The sequence below is a fragment of the Cydia fagiglandana genome, chromosome 15 (assembly GCF_963556715.1).
Source record: "Cydia fagiglandana chromosome 15, ilCydFagi1.1, whole genome shotgun sequence".
In the NCBI taxonomy this organism is placed as follows: Eukaryota; Metazoa; Arthropoda; class Insecta; order Lepidoptera; family Tortricidae; genus Cydia; species Cydia fagiglandana.
In genome coordinates this window covers 11,983,638-12,004,306 of record NC_085946.1, presented here as the reverse complement: position 1 = coordinate 12,004,306, position 20,669 = coordinate 11,983,638, and the positions used below count along the sequence as shown (strand labels likewise).

At 36.7% G+C, this 20,669-nt stretch overlaps 1 protein-coding gene across 8 annotated transcripts in view; it reads left to right on the top strand.

Annotated features, from left to right (window-relative positions):
- Positions 1–20,669, top strand: part of LOC134671400 (protein sprint) — a 282,803-nt gene that overhangs the window by 218,544 nt on the left and 43,590 nt on the right. The gene's annotated exons all lie outside the window — the stretch shown is intronic.

The window sequence follows — 20,669 nt, the reverse complement described above, 5'->3', positions numbered from 1 at the left end:
TGGTCGGTTTTTAGGGTTCCGTACCCAAAGGGTAAAACGGGACCCTATTACTAAGACTTCGCTGTCCGTCCGTCCGTCCGTCCGTCCGTCTGTCACCAGGCTGTATCTCACGAACCGTGATAGCTAGACAGTTGAAATTTTCACAGATGATGTATTTCTGTTGCCGCTATAACAACAAATAAAATAAAACTAAAAACAGAATAAAATAAAGATTTAAATGGGGCTCCCATACAACAAACGTGATTTTTGACCAAAGTTAAGCAACGTCGGGAGGGGTCAGTACTTGGATGGGTGACCGTTTTCTTTTTGCTTTTTTTTGTTTTTTTTTTGCATTATGGTACGGAACCCTTCGTGCGCGAGTCCGACTCGCACTTGCCCGGTTTTTTTTAGGTTCAAATGACTATATGGGAACCATTGCATTAAAGCAATACAAAAGACAGAAATGATAGTCAAAGTCCGACAGTCGTACTTCACTCGCGAAACGCTGCTATCGAAACGATAAGTGAATGTGAAGTTTAAGGTCACTGAGAGTCCATCTTGAAGTATAGACAAAACAAAAAATTTGCGTTTTTCCCGGTCAAATATTGCGTGTATGTATATAGTTGCTTTAATTTTTTTTTTATAAAAATGTCTATTATTTGCGTTTTGGAAGTTGATAAAAACTTAGTTTTACTTTTTTTAATAGATAGCAAATGAGCAGTTTATCACATATATAATAAATTGTAATACTTAGGGCATACTGAAAATTCCTGGACTGGCCACTTAAAAAAAATAAGTTGTCTCATATATCAGAAACCAGAAACTTTTAGTATGGCCCACGTATGATAAATTGCTATCTATTTTACTAGATTTTGTTATAAAATTCAACATGTGTCATCATCCCTATTATTGTATTGTTGTGTTATTTACCTCCCCCACAAAACTGTCTGGATTGTCATAGATCCATTCCGAACACAACTCAGGATTTCTGCACATAGGAGCACTATAGTTTTCCAACGATGAATTCTTATTACATCTGTAACAGGAAAGTTGTTTCTGATTAAATGATTTAGGGATAAGATAAACTCAACAGCTAGTAAATAATTTAGAATGCATATGCAGTTTTAAAAAGCGTAGTAAGTATCTTAAAAAATAAATAAAACTTCACAAAAAGTTAAGTCACTTTTGCGGTCTTTTATGCAGTTGGCAACAGCCAGTTTTAATATTACAGTTCGTCTGTGTAGGTATTTAAATTATTTTGGTAACAAATACCAGTCTTCTAATCTCTTACATTATAACCTGTTTCTTTCAAACCAAATCGGTTTCAAATGTAGATTCTTCAAATGTTTTGTACTCTTTTGAGACCATTGTGCCATATCCTAGATAAAATTGGAATAGACTTACCTGTATTCTATTTTCCTAGTAATTATAACGTGGTTAGTATACCATATGAATTCGAACATAAGCCCCACGGTTAGGAGCATGATAGTAACCACGTGATAACGACCGTACACTTCGAACTTCCCCAAAACGTCGTCTAAAGCCAAGCTTTTCCCGTCTATTAAGGGGTTCGCCATTTTCATAGACCACTATATACCTACAATACATAGAATTATCTTACTCCCGCAAAGTCTTACGAGCGACTGCTGCTTGACTTCACAAAAACTATATAGACCGCGAGCCAGGAACAGATTTCCATGACCAATACTCGTATGAGGTTACTATTTTTTATTTATTTACAATAGCATCTAAACTATGGAACTATCAAACTATCCAAGCCGTTACTAATCTGTCATCGGACAAAGTATCAAACGGGAGGCGATGACTGAAAGGTTTTTTTTTTCACATGTTCATGTGACCAGCTGACGGTCTTTCCACCGCCATACAACCGGCTGACGATTTTTTTATTTACAATAGCATCTAAACTATCATCTAACAAAGTATCAAACGGGAGGCCATAACTGAAAAGAAAATAAAATTGTTCATGTTCATGTAACCAGCTGACGGTCTTTCCACTGCGATACAACCGGCTGACGATTTTTTTTACTCAGAATAGCATCTAAACTATCATCTGACAAAGTATCAAGCGGGTTTACTAATTTCTTTTACGTGTTTCGGTGGCTGCCATTCCTCAACCCCCCAACGGAGCGGCAGCGGCAACGTCCACGAGGGTTCATTAATTCATCATACAAAGCCGTTAAACACTATACGAGTTTTCACCCGGGAGGCGATTACTGACGAAATTTGCGCCTGGCCCGCGGTCTAATTGATATTGACATAGGTAAATATTGTTACAGCTGGCAACTAAAATAATACAACACTCAATATTATTTGTTATACTCGTACTGAAAACACAACAATTCTTAACTTAAGATCAGATAAACCAAGGAGGTTTGAGTAATTATACCTAATTTCATTATACGTAAATAGTTTTATATATAACATCAACCTTTCATATTCGTACAGGAACTTACCTGTACTATTTTAGATTAGTGTAAGTACCATATAAATACAAACATGAGTCCCACTGTCGGGAGTACTATGGAACCCGCGTGATAGCGATCGCTTAAATGAAACTTTACCAAAACTTCGTCCAAATCCAACTTCCGTACTTCCAAAACTAGTACTAAACTAAACAGTGATTTCTCAATTTTTTTTTCAATTTGCAACCATCAGAAAGTAAATCACGAATGTACGCCCTATTCGCATAACTTATCACATGAAACTGCAGCTAGAACGAATCGTCGAACGTATCGAAAGCGTAAACATTTTTATTGATGCAAACTAAACATTAAGTAGGTACAACTGGTTCCGTATACATATTGTAGTTTTTAGCATTCTTTGCATAAATCTACTGCACTGGTTGTCCTTCGTTTGATTTCAATGTCTACGCTTTCCGAGTTGATTACCGAAAATGTTTTAGTCTTTTTTTATCACATTGGGCACCGATAGACAACGAGCATCATTTCAGGGCTTATGTCTGGAAAGTTTCAAACATACTTACATAACTTTAAGATAGATCATCTGGTACTCTCTAAAATAAATGAAGATAAATTTTATATCAGTAAATTGTTTATTACACTAACAAATAAATACGGGATGGATGAAATGGCGATAGGTCTCTGGAACAACTTGCGGTCCACGAATGCCGAATGCCCCTTAAACTTAAGGGGAAAATATACAGAACGATCGTGAGACCTGTTGTAATGTATGGATCAGAATGCTGGCCGACGAAAGTAGCGGATGAAAAAAGAGTGCACGCAGCGGAAATGAGAATGCTGAGATGGATGTGTGGCGAGTGACGAGAAAGGATCGGATTAAGAATGAGTATATAAGAGGAAGTTTGAATGTATTAGCTCCAGTAACGGAGAAAATGAGGAGTGCTAGGTTATCGTGGTATGGGCATGTAATGAGGAGGGGCGAATGCTATATAGGCAAAAGAATGTTAGGGATGAATGTTGATGGACGGAGAGCGTATGGTAGACCCAAAAAGCGATGGATGGATTGTGTGAAAGAGGATATGAGAAAGAAAGGAGTGAGTGCTGAGGACACGAAAGACAGAGGAGAATGGAAAAGAAGAACATGTTTTGCCGACCCCACATGACGTGGGATAAGAGCAGGGGAAAGAAGAAGAAGAAGAAGAAATTGTTTATTACACTAAATAGTATCTTTTTTAACAAGCTCAGTCGGACTTAAGCTTACCCTGTTAGTTCTGCCATTGGGAGTAAAATAGGTAACTGAATGGAATAAATGCTAGCTTATTATTAAATATCGTATGTATCATAAAAATTATGTACAAGGTTTCCAGAAAGGGTATCGGGTATATGTTTTAGCGCCAAATTCGAAACGGGGCCACGAAAGGGAGTGGGGAGGGGTTCGTGGCGTGCGCCATTTAGTGGAGTTTTAGCCACGATACTGGAGTCAGTTATGTAACGCTGCCATACATGACCCAAAAAATTTTTATTAAGCTATGAGCTTCATCACATCTGATATTTGAGTAATTCTAAGCATTTCTAGCCTGAAGTGGGGGGGAGGGTGGGGTACAAAGACGGCCGCCATCCGTCATCTTTAAAAAAAATCTACTCTGATCCTGGTGGGTACTAGGGCAAGTTTGGTATCATTTTCGTATAAACCAAAGACGTAGAATTCATTGCTGATATTTGTTTTTTCAATTTCATAGTAATTTTACAAGAAAAACGTAAAAAGGTGAAAAATTTGGTTGGAGATTTTTTCTACGCGGAGCCGAAACTACAAAAGATAGAAAGTTGAAATTTGCACACTAGATTACATTTATAAAGTGTACAAGAGATAAGAAGCGATTTTGAGAAATTCAACCCCTAAGGGGGTTAAAAAGGGGATGAAAGGTTGTATGGGGTTCAAGTTTTATTTTAAGCTAGGAATTTGAAACTTCGTAAAACGATATATTATTAAAATACAAGAAAACTAATTTCAGCGTTTTTGAAAATTCATCCCCTAAGGTGGTGAAAAAGGAGTTGAAAGTTTGTATGGATATCAAAAAAATTTTCGAACGCGGGACTTGAATCTTTGTATTTGGGGATATTATTAAAAGACAGGAAAAGTAATTTCAGCGTTTTGTAAAATTCATCCCCTAACAGGGTTAAAAAGGGGTTGAAAGTTTGAATCCATTACAAATCCGAGTAGACACACATTTCTTATTGCCTCCCAGGCTTGAAATGCTTAGAATTACTCAAGGAACATATGTGATGAAGCTCATAGCTTAATAAAAAATTTTTGGGTCAACTTTATAACTGCTTCCGCTACGATGGAACAGTACTCGGGGACGCTTCGCGCATTTTGCGTACGAGCGTATTATCGTAACGGTGATTCAATAGTGACTGCTCAACGTCTGTATCGTGCGGAATATCATACACGCCACGCGCCAAGTAGGAAATGGATCAGGATGTTCGAGAATACAGTTTTGAATTTTAATCGTCGCACCTGTATTCTCGAACATCCTGATCCATTTCCTAATGCTATCGTCACTTGGCGCGTGGCGTGTATGATATTCCGCACGATATAGACGTTGAGCAGTTACTATTGAATCACCGTTACGATAATACGCTCGTACGCAAAATGCGCGATGCGTCCCCGAGTACTGTTCCATCGTGGCTAAAACTCCAACAAATGGCGCACGCCACGAACCCCTCCCCGCTCCCTTTCGTGGCCCCGTTTCGAATATGGCGCTAAAACAAATACCCGATACCCTTTCTGGACACCTTGTATTTTGCCGGGGTCTCTATTGTTTCCCATAAAGTTTTAATTCATAATGTATAATTTTGCGCATTTACGTTCATGATTGCCATAAAACAAACCTAACTTAACCTATCTATAGGATAACCTCACGAAAATCATAAAAAGTTAACGGTTTCAGAATTATGACTAATGATAATTGTCATGATTTCACATAAAAATGGCATTTTACGAGTGTTTCATTCACATTCGTTCTCGTCCTCCATAACATTCGGCCTTCTGCAGGCGTATTATGGATCGCTTTATCCACATTTATCCACGTGATAAAATAACTGTCAACTCCGCGTGATAGAAAGAAACTGACACCGTTTTATCACACTGTCACGTAGACAAAAACGATCATCATATATCCTCGTTTATTGTACACACGTATATCCACCTGATACTAAACCATGTATAATTTAAACTAGCTCTAGTGTGCCTCAAGGCTGAAGCGCGGTTAGTCTGAGACCCGACTGCTGAGTCATGTGGCCGGCTAGGCTAGACAGATCTGCCCCACTATGCATTACAGCCGCAACAGCCATAAACTCATTCAACCTGCTTATTCACACGCAACATTTTAATTCCAAATTCAATTCATCTGGCTTTTACACGACTGCCCAAAAAAGAGTGTATTGTTTTTCATTGGCTGTTACGGCTGAAGTGGCAGAAATAACGAGGTAATTATTGGCAATTATTTTGGATACTTACTTATATTAATAGTGATCACATTAGATCTATTCTTAGGTTAGATAACTTTTCGTCATGCACTGTTTTGGAATTAGACTTCCAGCAGCAGGGGTCAGGCTTTTATATACAAAACTTTGTTGATATATCACCTTTATGTATTGGAAAGCAGGTCAGGATTAAAAATATTACAAGAGCAAATACTAGCTAATGTCTGTCTTTAGTCGTTATCGACGTTATCGTTGAATACTTAGTTAAATCTAAGATCTTTGTGTTTAGTGCACAATGAAAAAAAAGTCATGATTTTACAAAAATAATTCAGTAGGTAGTAACAAAATGACTAATAGGTTATTTACGAGTTTATTCACTCGAGAGCACTGTTTCACGTCGTAATCCCTGGATCTAAAGAGTTAAGTACTACTAACAACACAGCGTCCTTCCAATCTGTACAAATATAGTCCTTATTAGTTTAAAATAAGGTTCACTAAGGACCGTCGTGTGGGTTAGTGTATACGGCACGCGTTTGCCCTGAATTACTGCAAATAGGTTTAGAAAATATAGCGCTATAAGTACTTTTTGCGCCTGAAGACTGCTGATAAAGACTGTTTTGTAAGCCGCTTGAGAGATCTTGTTTATAGGTTTATCTCTTACTTATGCAAACGGTGCTTTCTTAGGTGTTTGATAATTCAGTGTAAATACAGTCAGCGGTCGTTCTGGTCTACTTAAGAAATTTATATATATTATACTAGGAAGTCTGCGACGCACTGTCTCTGCCAACATAAACATTACATAATCTGTCTGAATTACGAGTCGGGACGATTTATTACGTCTATATGAACCCGACGGGTGAGTCAGACAGAGCATACCTTTCCGATGTAGAATGTAGATGCTATTATATTTTATCTTCATCTAGTTTGGTGAAAGTGATCCCACTGGCATGCGGCCAGGACCACGACAGACAAAATATTCTAGGGGCAATACATTTGAGCCTCGCAACGGCCGCCAGCGCGCATAAATCCCACCACTATTTATGTATGTATTGCTAAATATAAACATTTGACTTTATTGCCCCACCAAATTGTGCACATATGGATATTAATGCCGCGGAAGTGGACAATTTGGTCAGCGCGACCTCCCGAATTTTTACGATAATCGTAACGAGTTTACGTGATTTTTACCGCGTTATGGGAGCATTATGTTTACGACAATGTATTTATTCGCGTATTCCGTATTCAGGTCAGATGTCAGTTGAGTTATAAGGAAAGTTTTATTTTTGAACGACGCGATACGATTTCGAAATCGTTTGGAATGTCACAAGAGGAGTGTTTTTTCGGGAGTCGTTGGCATTGGCACGATGTACGAGTCTTGTGGTTCTGCTGACACACATTTATGTACCATATTATCAATAATAAGTATTTGTTTCGGTTGATTGTATAACATAAACTTAATATATATGTTTATTACTATGTACTCTATGTAGCCGTTTTAATGTCAAATTAATATTTAGTAGATAGGAGTGTCAAGCCTATTAAGTACCAATAGACCAAAAAATAGATTAACACTTTCAACTCTTAAGTAGTACCTTAGGCAATAGGTACCCCAATAACTATTACTTTCTTATCAATTAAAAAGCCAACAGGCCTTTTTGACCACGTCGCCCGTACAGCTTTTCTTCTGTTAACTGAAATCTGCACAACTCCGGTACAAAAATATTCTCTCGTAAAACACACACTCGTATCTCCTTGCATGCTTGCAGAAGTGTCATCACGCAAAGAGTACGCGGCGCTGTCGGCACCCTACATTATTCAGCGCCGCCACTGATATGTATAACTTTGAAATGAGTGCCGACACACGTTGCGCACACGTTATTTTTTTTGTAAAAGCATGTTTTTTGTGTTACCGAATATTTATTATTACAAAAAAACAAGTTAATCATAAAAATAAATAGTACTAGGCACTATTATTTATTCCGTGGAACCGCTTTGGTTAATGGGGTTCTAAGTGGGTACTGCCCCATCGTCTAAGCCAAGGAAAATTTTTCGTGGGCTTCAATTTGTGCCTTCGCTCACACGTATATGTACCTCATATTGTTTGGATTAAATAAATTGTTTTTTTTTGTACGGAAAGAAATGGTTCTGTTACGTCGGTATTTTAAGTACGCAACTAACTTCTATAGAAAAAAAATCTAGGTTCGAGAAAAAACTTAACTTTTAAAGTTGAATATCCAGCTAGCAAATTGTACATCAATGCTAAGTTTCTTTATTGTACTGTACGGATGAAAAACGTCGTGAGATGCAGTTTTTTTCGTAAATATGTTTTCTTCCTTATTACTGATTCAAAACATTCTATGTAGCCGTGGGTACTTAGGAAAAACTGATTCTGTCATATAATGCCTAAGCTTTGAGGAGTCAATGTAAAAAGCTTGTATATTTCTACTAAAGTCAATCCTAGGTCTATATAATTAAAGTTAAATTTCAACTAACAGAAGAACATTTCCTTTTTAAATGTTTAAATAGTGCAACCAATTTATCTTTGCCAGCAAAAGAGACGGCTCTGCAAACAGCTATAAGGAGTTTAATATGCAAGCCACAGCAGTTGCAGTTTTGACTGCCGCAATAAATAAGTTTGTAGCTTTATGCTGCAGCTCTATCTCGGTGTGCACTATCGTTACTTGTATATGAAATTGTACGATACTTACATCTTTTCTATTTCATTGCTTTATAAGTGTTCTGGTTTGTAGGCAATGTCGTATTTCTGAAACATATTTGTAGAGAAACAAATATGCCAACATTTCATTAAAACATCATCCATTTTCTAAAGCTCAGTTCTGTTTAATGTTGAACAGGTACTACAAAGTGTATCTAATGTTTATAATGTAAATAAGAAATATAGGAAGGTACTTATATTTTTAACCGGCTAAATGTTTTTGTATTATGTAAGGGTTACTTGAAGTACTTGAATACGTGCACCAATATTTAATGTTTGCCCACTTTACGTTATTTATTACAGATATTTTAAAATATATCAATCCTTAAAACTAATACCCTTCATCACAGACGATCCCTGCATGTGATAAGAGAACTCATTACAACAAGTCCCTCGTAATGAGTTTGAAGACTTTGAAGCTGCCAGATGATAAAGAGGTTCAGTGTGAACTATTTATTGTGTGTTATCTGTGTTATCTGCCGCTAATGGACCTTTAGAAAAGTGTTGAACGTGGTAGGATAAAAATGTTTCAAGTATCTTCATAAGAGGGAAGTATACTACGTACTCGATCATACAAAAAGAGAAAATGTTTTTTCTACTTCTAAATACCTGTTTACCATTCTCCGTGATTTTCAGTACGAAATAAAAAATTAGGTTTATGGGAAAACCATTTTTTCAACATTGGCAATAAAAAAGTGCCTATTGTCAGTAGCTGTTCTTCCCTCAAACTCTTCTATCTAGCCTTGTTTCCGCTCTTAACGCAGCTCGACATGTTAACCGGAAAACCAGTATTACCTAGAATTAGCGTAGGCACTAACTTTTGCGGAAGCTGTTGGCAAAATCATTTCCAATGAGTAGGTACCAAAGGGTTTGCAGTTCAAATGTTTTTTCATTTTGACCAATTTGGATATGTCGGCGGCCGATCGTAAGATCAGGCATATCGTGAAATTCCTAGGCATATCGTGAAACGTGAAAATCTTTGACTAGTTCCCTGAATCGACGGAGACCCGCTACGCGGGGCTCCTATTTCTGGGCAGTTTGCCCTTCGGGCATCTGAAATAACGTAACGAACCTATCCTACCTATATATTGGTTTAATGTGACTATCGTCAAAACATTACACAGGAACATTACGATCTGCCTGATCTTACGATCGGCCGCCGACATATACACATTGTAAATGTACAATCAAATTATTGGAAACACAAGCTCAAAATGGAGTACGAACCGTTTTGTGAAAAGGCATTTCAATCACGGGTCCCCCCAAATCTTCGAGCCGTTCTCACACGAAACGAAGTCATTTTATTAAGCCAACTGACCCGGATAGGCTTTTGAACGCTGTAAAGCCTTTGGGTACCTTTAATGTGTGTGTGAGCGTGTGTGTATGTGCTTTAGTAGTGTTGTTACATGGTACTCAATATATAATTAATTAAATAAAATAATGAGTAGAATAAGATCTACAAGCGACCTGCTTCCGTTAATATTATCGAAACTTGATAACTGGGGTGTGCAAGGCGATTAATTTTATTGTTTGATGTTATTTAATATGAATAAACACTAAAGGGGACCCGGGTATGTCCTTAAACTACGTCCAAGACCACCGGTGGACGGGCAGCAGCGTCCCTCAAATTCGGTGTACTCGACTGCGATCGCCAACCCGCCTGCCAAGCGTGGTGGGTGATTATGGCATTCACCCCCCATCGGGCACGTATGGAGGTCCAAGGGGGAGGCCTATGTTCAGCAGTGGACGTCTTACGGCTGAGATGATGATGATGATGATGAAACACTAAAGGACATTGAAAATGGATATCCTGTGCAAAACATACTCTTATCTATATTAATCATTTTGTTTCATCCGCGTTTATAATCATTCATATTCAATTAGACAATAGACTTTATCGCTCAGATTTGAATTTTAGAGTTAGACCAAGAAAAGTCTGCAGCTATTTTGATAGCCCACGCAGTGCAAGTGTTATTTTAAACGTCAACCTTCTATAAAATAATGACGTATAAATAATTCTTGCACTACGTGGGCTATCAAAATCGCTGCAGACTTTTCTTGGTTTAAAACCAACCAACACATGGAACATTTATTTGCACCACATAACAATGTGATTTGCACACAATTTGAACGTAGTTACGTCTCACATGCGACCCCAAGACGCTTTCGGAGGGTTGATAATGAATCCCTCACAGTACATCCTCCAAAGGAAATGACTGCAAAGTGTTTTTCTATTTTCCCGCCTAACGGGGGTTGAAGCCAAAACATTGTGTGGAGCGCCTTTATGGAACCTTAGGTAAAAGGGCTTATTTGTGAAGTTTAAAACTACTACTGAATAGCTACCGGCAGGTACTGAATTTTAAAATCCAAAATAATGTATGTATGTGTGAAACTTTTCCTAATAATTTAAAAAAAGACTTCATTTCTGGTCTCAATGTAACCAAATAGGTACTCTATACACCTGCCTCTAATAAGGCATAAACAAAAGACTATATCCATAACTATTAAAATCTGTTGTATCCAAGTGAAGGGAGCATTCCTTCAGAGACATTTCGGGCGTGCAATGGTGCAAGACGGTTTATGTTCTGTGAAGGCGCGTTTTGTAACAATGGGGCTGCAATCTTTGTCTACGACATCTGGATGTTATTATTGAGGGAAAATTCTTTAACAATGAGGATATGAGGTGTACGAGAGATATGGCATTTTGCAGAATAGTCATATTGATATTTTATCTATTACTGAATTAAACACCAGTGAGTTTATAATTGTTTCTTCGTTAGCTTCGCTACCTTCGTTACCTATATTAACTCTTTTATTTCTTACGCTGTTTTTTACTTCTTTATTGTAGGAATCATTCACAAATGCCTAATAATTTATGAATGGGATATTTGCGTAGAAATTTACGGGTTCAACGCTCTGGCGTGTTTGTTATAAATGAATGAACCCACGCACTTTCTTCATTCCGATTCACACTCATTGGCAATTCACATTGCCAAGAAACGTAGAAAATTATGTAACTTAGAAGTGGTTGCTTAGAAGTGTAACGCCACGTTCTTGGAAATCCCTTGGGTAGTTAGAAGCAATAAAATGATTTGCAACAAGCTCTTTATTTTAACATTATCAATATATCTTCGAAATGTATTTTCGTCAATTCCTGAAAGCTAATTCTCATACTCCCAATGGTTACGAAAACTCCAACGCAGTAGAAAGCTAAAAAAGAATTGACCTTCTTTGCTTCTAATATAATTCAAAAACCGATGTGAAATTGTCCTTGCAATGTAAGAGCACGTCGGTATAGTTAGGTATAGGAGACTAAACGCGCTGTTTTACGACGTCTGACCATCGCATTCAATCCACTAAACCAACATGGCACAAGACGTGACGCAAGACGTTAATCAATGGACTAATCCGAGTTATCGCTGACCCACTTATGACAATGGACGTTTGACGAATCAATCGCTCGATAGGATTTGGGCGACGACGTTGATGGTTTTGCTTGGTAAATATTGTTTTTACTTACGTATCGTATTGAGTATGTTATAACAAGCAAGCTCTGCTCGCATTAATTAACTTCTACCTGTTGCCTATAGGTAGCAGTGGCGGCGCGTCAAACATATTCATAGGCAAGCCGGGGCTAATTAGGCTTACATATTTCCTTTATAACTCTGCTCAAACGTCCAAAAACAGGCAAGCCGGTGGGAATCGGCTTTTATGGACACGCCGCCACTGATAGGTAGGTAAAAACAGAAAGCCAACATGTCGCGCGAGTGACTAAAAACAAGTGAGTCTAAACCGTAAAATTATTCAATGTTAGTATGTCTCACAACAGTTTAAATTCAAGAAAGCCAATTTGATTATTTTATCAAAAAAAATGCAAATGATTTATATCTTTTATGACAGTTTAGATACACGAACCAATGAAACAATTAACAATTTTATACTTAACGTTTCGGTGAAATACAGGAAAGAAGTCGTCTGAAAAACATAATATCTTGAAATAATGGATTGAATTTTTTTTTAATTAATGGCAGTAAACAAAAGAACATGGCTTTGCTCCCACGATGTTTTAACGCTACAAAATGTAATTTTTATACAACAATTTCTTACGTTCTTTTTGTCTCAATAAACTATTGTGAACTGAAATAAACTATTGTGCGTTAAAAAACAGCAGTATTTTTTCATTAAACCACAAAAGATTTAATATCCGCAGTGGCAGAAAGCCTCAAAGAAACTCGAAACAAGTCACTATCTGTGCTGCACGCTACAAAGGAATACCCTCGAGCGTACGGAGCGCCGCTCCGTGAGCCGTATTATATCAATGCCATTGACGCCATTGTTGTATAATTAATATAATTGGCATAATCACGTAGATTGCGAAACTATTCAATGCAGAGTTCAACAACCTCAACCTTGATAATTAGACTATAAATCACGTAATATGTTTAGTGCAAGAATATTCTTGATTTACGAGATTTTACTGCCTCTCTGATGTAGGCAATTAAGACAGTGATTTACAAGCAGGAAGTAGAACTTTGATCTCTGAATTCTAAACTGACACCGATCCCGTAACCATCTTGATAGTCATGTCTGTCTTAAATGTCCCTTTGATTGTATGCGAGTTTCCAATCATGGCTGCCGGCTGCCGGGGTCTATTTGAGAGGTTATGCAATCCTAGATAGCGTAGTGCCCTTCCTTTATTTGTTAACCAATATCCTGTCTCTAACCAAGCTTAACATTTAGTGCCTTACCTAGATTTATGCCATCATAATAAATGGTATATGCTTGAGAAACGTAAAGGTTAAGCTATCTTAGCTTTAATATCTCTTTCGCCAGCACCAATCGATTGTATTACTTCAAACAAATACAAATGTAGTGCATTATTGTTTTCCATCGTACTTTCTCGGAAATGTTCGTATTTGTCATGCTACTTCAGTCAACCTCAGTACTTATTAAGTAATTATAAATAATTATGGACTACATCTGTAAAGTATGTAACTTCGTAAACGGAAGCAAACTTAAATCTGTTTCTGTACACACAAACTGACGAGCTGTCATAACATAGTAACGATCAAACGGGAAATAGTTGCAACCGTATTACCACATGTCGCGCAAATGGAGTTGGCAATTTAATTTTAGCCGCGCTGGGTGTGACATACATTCAAATTCCAAATTTAGACTAAATTGTTCGTTGAATTCAGTTAAACAATTTGCTAACATTCATATTCCCTGTTGGTTTAAATTTTAAAATATTCGGATTCCATCACGGACTGGCCATTTATAAAACCTAATCTTGTAAAACGATAAAACACAACATGCGGCGCAAATTCTAATGAGTTTGTACATTATTAAGGTTTAGAATAAAAATCAGCTTTCCAGTTTTAATAAAGGATAATGGAACAGCGCCATATTGTGGGATGCAAAATGGATGCAGCGTTCGGAGCGCACTGAGTGCTCTGTCTCGGTGCTCCGTTTTAGAGGAAGATTTTAATATGCCCCCGCGAGTGTAGTGCTTCAAGATTTTGCTTTCGTTTTGCATACTTTTTTACCCCTGTATTTTTTCACATTATGGTGGTAAAACATTTTTAAAGTTAAGGACGTAGATAAATGCTAGATTTAGCAGGTACGTAGGTACATATTTATTAGTTTTGCACTTTGACTTATGCTATTGCTTCAAACTAAATGATCAGAGTACACTAACAAATTATGATTTTCCGGATTGAAAATCAAGCAAGAAAACGTTTCAAAGTATCGATATAAAGTTTTAACCCTTAACGTCTGCGTTTCCCATTTAAGAACCATTGAAGTGTAAGGCATTCAATCCCGGAGTCGCCGAGCGACTAATGCATCTCCTCTTTGAGAGCTCGGTTCGACGGGGCCCGCATTTCGTTCGCTATTATTTCAAATACTCCATGGAACTTTATATGCGAGGCTTTTGAAATGAATCGCGGTTTAATATACTAGGATTTCTAGAATGTAAACATATCAAACGGATACCTACCTAAATGAACACAAATTTAACTCATAAGTTTGCCGTTATGTTATTTATTTAAGTATTTTTATTTTTTCAACCTGAGATACAGGATTTTCCTAGTTCAGGTAGAAGTCATTAAAAAGCCTTACTTGATAAGATATTATTAACCTAATGTTAAATGTATAACTATGTTTTTCTGAATAAAAAAATTATTTATTTATTTTTATTTTATTTATGTAATGTAGTGTTATAAATATTATAATAGGTAAATGATATAGAGGAAATAGGTATATAGTTGTGGGGAATGCCCCGGGTGATGCTTTTCAGGAGACTTGAAAGATCTTTGCACTTAAAAGCCTGATGTTCACACATTTTTATACGGCCCCGACACTATCATTAGCAATGACATGAAATTTCATGACGCTCCAGCGTTTGGTCCAGTCAGGTCACACTCTCTCACAATCTCCCCACACACTTATCAGTATTTCTATCAGTATTTTCATCATTACTTGTCACGGGGAATTTTAAGTTATTATTTTCCTAACCGTTCTTAGTTATGTTGTAGTGTACGTTTTGAAGAACACAAAACCAAGACATTATTCAAGCTTCGATTCAAATATTTCTAATCTGTCGTAACTATACTATGTACTGTGGTACCTCTATACCCGATGAGCCAGAAAAATGCAGAAAAAGAAATAGGTAACTAAAAAGAATATTTATTTGTTTCAACCTTTTCGTGCGTGCGTGCGTCATGACTGTGTGAAAGATTGGTAGTTAAAAAATGTATACAAATATTTTTTTTATTCTTACCACGAACCGGAAATCAAACTATTCTTAAAGTACAATCCGCATCATATAGTAGGTAGCATCCAAAGTACCTATCCAAATAGTTCGGTACGCCTTACATACCTATTATTATATGGTGTACCGAACTATTTGAATACTTTGGATGCTACCTACTATACGACGCTGACTGTACCTACTGGATTCTTCTTTTATGTAAGAATGTATACGTTTTTGGTTAAGAAAAAGGTACCTGATATGTAACCTAGTTAACTTACCTATAATAAAAATACTTTGTTTTTATTTGGTTAGTAAAATAAAAACGGCTATGGCAGAAATTTAATTGATGTTATGAAGAAAACTGAATGCAATTTATTTCGTCTTAAAGATCTATATTGTGTTCCTTCGAACTTTATCTGAGTATCTCTTTTCGTTTCAGATCCTTATGAAAAAGTCTTTAGTACCGCATTTTTCTGTCGCATTCTATATATTATGCTGAGGGAAGGACCTTTAAGACAAAGGTTTTTGGGGTATCCGAAATACTAATACTTGTACATAATTATTAAAAAAGTGGTTAGGATTTTGCTGATTAAAAATAGTCGGGGTTTCTGCGGTTGACCTGACGTTTAGTAAAAACAATATCTGTGGAGGTTCGAAGTAAGGAGGTATAAAAAAAGAATCCATCATAAAGCAAGTTCGAACGGGATAGTCTTATATGGAACATTCAACCATAAACACTAACTATTCATCCTCAATTAGTCATAAAACTTTTTAAGCTTTACAGGCCTGATTTAGTTAATATGTTTTATCCCTTTCTTACAAATACATAAGTCAAAATGAGAAATAAAGACCAAAACGAGAAGATCAAAACTATTCATAGCTAATTCAGGCCAGTAACGCGTTTATGAATAATGCCATAAACCAGAGAGTTTACTTATAGGATAGGTGCATACTTACAACATGTTATTATATAAGGCCATATACAGAATATACGAAATAGGGATGTTGACCATATTTTAAAAAATATATTGAACTCCATGCACGAAATAAAACGCAAAAGGGAATATTACGCAAAAGTCGGCGTAGGGTCCACTAGCAAATTCAGAGGGTCTACTTCGAAATGCGAAAATCTAAATTTCGTTATCAGTCTCTAACGCTCGAATACGCAAGAGTGATAAAGACGCAGAAAACGAAATTACGCGGTAAGCCCTCAGTATGTGCTAGAGGCGCCCCCTACGCAGAGTATTGCGTAATATTATTCTATTTCCCTGAATAGGGAATATTACTCGAAACTCTGCGTAGGGGGCGCCACTACCACAATCCATAACAATCTGGGGGTCTACCGCGAAACACGAAATTTCGTTATCTAACCTCTCTATCACTTTTCATCATCATCATCCTCACTTTTGCATATTCGAACGATAAAGAGGCAGATAATTAAATTTCGATTTTCGCGTTTCCCGGTAAAAATATAATTAAATTGTTGTAAACAACTTAAAATAAAAGGTTTTTAATTTTTATTTCATGTATGGAAAATTTTTAGAAAGGGACAGAGATTTTCTTTATGCATCGTATTCTGCATGTTTTCCTTTTTTCTTGAGAGTCAAGTGAAAATAAACTTTAGAGCAATGATAATAGAGAAGGTATACTTCACTTATTGATTTAAATGCCAGTAATGACTCTTGTTAGTATAAAACCTTCTTCTAAAGTACTTTAAATGACGGAATGAGGGATTAGAGTGATGCGCTCCACTCACTATCAGTATAATGTCATTACTTTGACATTTCTTCAAAAATATTAAAAATGTTTAATAACTTCATTATCGTCCATCATTCTTTCTGTCATTTCTGATTTCATCATTCTAATCAATTCACTGTCAGTATAATGTCATTTCTAGTATCATTACTTTGACATAACTCCAATACTGACGGAAATTATTAAAATAAACTTCATTACTTGCCGTCATTCCTTCATGACACTCCCTACACTATCACTAAAAACGTCATTCCGTCAAAGTAATGTCAGTATCCATGATAGTGTCGGGGCCGTATTAGTGCGAGCTCGTACCTAATACATTTTCTACTTGCTGCGTTTAGTACCTACCAAATAAATGAACTCGCACTAAACAGTAATGAATGTGCAATCTTAATTAGGTAGGTACACTGAGAGAAAAATCATCACCAGGAATTAAAAAACAGTACTGTACTGAAGAAAAAATAAAGTTTTAGTAATAATTATGGACGTTTCACTATTTCTGTAAAGTTTATTTATTTCTACAAACAGCTCAGTAATGCCAAATATAATTTCAACAAACAGATAATAGAAATTGCAAGAACTAATAGAAATTGCAAAAGTCAATTTGCTCCTATGAGTTAACTCTCCTTGTCCCCGGATTTAGTTTATTTTTGTAATTCTAAGTGTATTTTTGTTGTACTTTTCTCTCAGTGTACTACGGACGTTACGTGTATAATATTAGGGATTAGCTATCAAAATTGGATATTAAGTTATAACTACATAATATGTAAAATATTTTTTTTTTAAATTTATTAACACATAATGATAATAATATACCTACCTCTACTATATGGCTAGCTGGTAGGTTTATACAAGATCTCGAGTACCTAAAGCCAATAGAGGAATAATAAACCCGACCAATCATTGAAGGAAATGTGTAAAGGTCAACATTTACCCAGTAAATGTAGGCCTTAATAAATTAAACTCAACACAGCTATTAGAGTTTTAACAGCATTTGATACAGAAACATTCCATATCTCGATTGGCTTGCTGTCTCGGTTTTGGCACGCGTCGGGCGCGAGCCAGCCAACAGTCATGGATACAGCAGTTTAACCAGCTCAGTTACAACGAAAATCACATGAAAGTAATCCAATTACCACTAGGACACTATACGACTGTTCTAAGTTTGATTCACATACTTATTACCTTAATTCGGTTGAGTTTTCTCAGTGTAAAACTCTTTGGATTGCTTTTGGTAAATAAGTTAAATACTTAAGTACTTATGTGTTTCTGAAAGTATAGGTAGTCCTATTTTTTCACTCATAATATAGAAAATATTGCAGCACCCTTTTTATATCTCGTAAGCTGCCTGCAATACGGCCGCATCACAAACTTTTTAATTATTGGAGATTAAATCTCAATAAAAAATAATAAAGTTTTCATTAAAAACAATATTTTTTTGCCTATACGATCTGGCATCCGCAAACAATCCTAATTATATTAAAATATAGTTCTAATCCATATGGTGAACGTAAACATATCATAAATAAAAATATGATACTGCACAATAGAATATGATGAGGGTTCAATATGTCAGTCCCTAACAGCGTCCTTCTAAAAGACACATGGCGATATAAGGCCGCTATCAGTCAACTCCACCTGAAATGACCCGGCTTCAATCACTCCTGTCAGCTGTTAATAGCTCGTTGCAACCGCTAAGCCGTCTTTTGTTTGCCGCTATATAACAGAATCGGGGTACAGTTGGCGACGAAGGTCCGATAGCGAGAAAAATTAAGACTGAAAAATATTTTTATAAATAGGTATGTACATATTTGTACAAATCCATGGATATGGATAAAAAATTTGTACATTTTGCTGTTGTGGAATGTTACGGGACAGTTCTCCAGGATTTTACAAAAGGCACTTACTGTCCTTGTACTTAAAGGTTTACTTGTTGCGACTTCATACTTTGAAATGCTTATTTATTTCGATGTCAGATCACAGGTCACAAAAAATGCAATATAGAAAATTGTTACAAATAACAGTTCGTTTGTATTTTACATTGTTTATCGATAAAATACCTATTCTGTTATCTTAATTAACTATTCATGATGCTGTACACATGAAAAAAACTAACTTCGAGATCTTTTCTAGTGCACACTGGCACTAACAATGTTAAAAATGGTCAAAATTCATGAAACACCTTAATTTGGTACCAACTCGAAAACCGTGCCACTTTTACTGGGGTCATGTTAAGTTGGTTTGGGTCCTCTTGGCCTGGTCTACCTCCAGTGTCACTGTGACGTGTCACTTATGGGACACCCTGTATAACTACTTTCTTTCTTACATGTACCTATGTTTATTGGCCGTCTGTTAATAATAAGTCTAGCTTTCTGCAACGCCACAAGTTTGTCCCGTCGTGTCGCCCGGTATACGGCACGGGGCTGCGGCGTCATTCCAAACGCTTCAAAAATCAAAAGCTCAGGCTGCCCACTATAAGTGCGCACCACAACCACACAGATTTACAAATCAAGAGGCTTACACTGGCGGTCCTAAACTTGTGTTACCCGCGCTCGTCAAGCTATAGTATTCGCACAGGCTGATTGCAGTAATTTGTCTGCGGGCCGCAGAGGCGGGCTAAGCTGCAGAAGCCGTGGTTTACTGTTGAGAATCATTTACGGACGCTAACCATGTTTATCCTCCACTCCAAATTGCTTATAGGAAGTAAGGGGCTTAGGCGAATTTTATACTTAGTGCTGGCATTTTTAAAGCGATATTCGAGCGACTTAGTCTGTTAGCGATTTGTTTGAAAAGACATTTTGCAAGGAACTTTACCTAATTTATCGTATCGTATACTAACAACACTTGTCGTCTTGCAATTACATACGAGTACACTTACAATATCATTTGATATTTACCAGTCGCTTTTCGGTGAAGGAAAACATCGTGAGGAAACCGGACTAATCCCAATAAGGCCTAGTTCACCCTCTGGGTTGGAAGGTCAGATGGCAGCCCAAGTAGCACAGATTAGCTGTATAGCAGCCGCATAATGAAGTACGAATACGCTTGAAGCTGCAATAAAAAAGCTGCATAAGAGCTGTATAAGCCTCTTTTCAGCTTTTATAACTCTTAAATGGGCACAAATTATGCAGCCTTAAGTTCACATAGCTGTTTAAGAGCATTGTAGCAGCAATTTAATGGAATTATAAGGGGTAACAGGAGTTATAAGAGGTGTATATTGACTGGGTAAGAGACCACCAGTTACCCTTTATTCAGTTAATATGTCACATGTGCGCCCTAATACCGGGAAAGATTGACGTTGGGCTGAATAAAAGATAATTATTAACATACTTTTACACCTCTGCCTTAAAAAACATATTTATATTGAAGCAAAAACCTTTAGCGCAACAACACCATAAGTCATTTTGTTAAAGTGTTTAGTTAAATGTTAGTACATGATCTTTTATATATTAATGTGAGAAAGATGTTTGGGAATGCAAGTTTATTGACATTATATATATACATTATCTAAGAAAATTTCAATGCGCCACGAGAATAA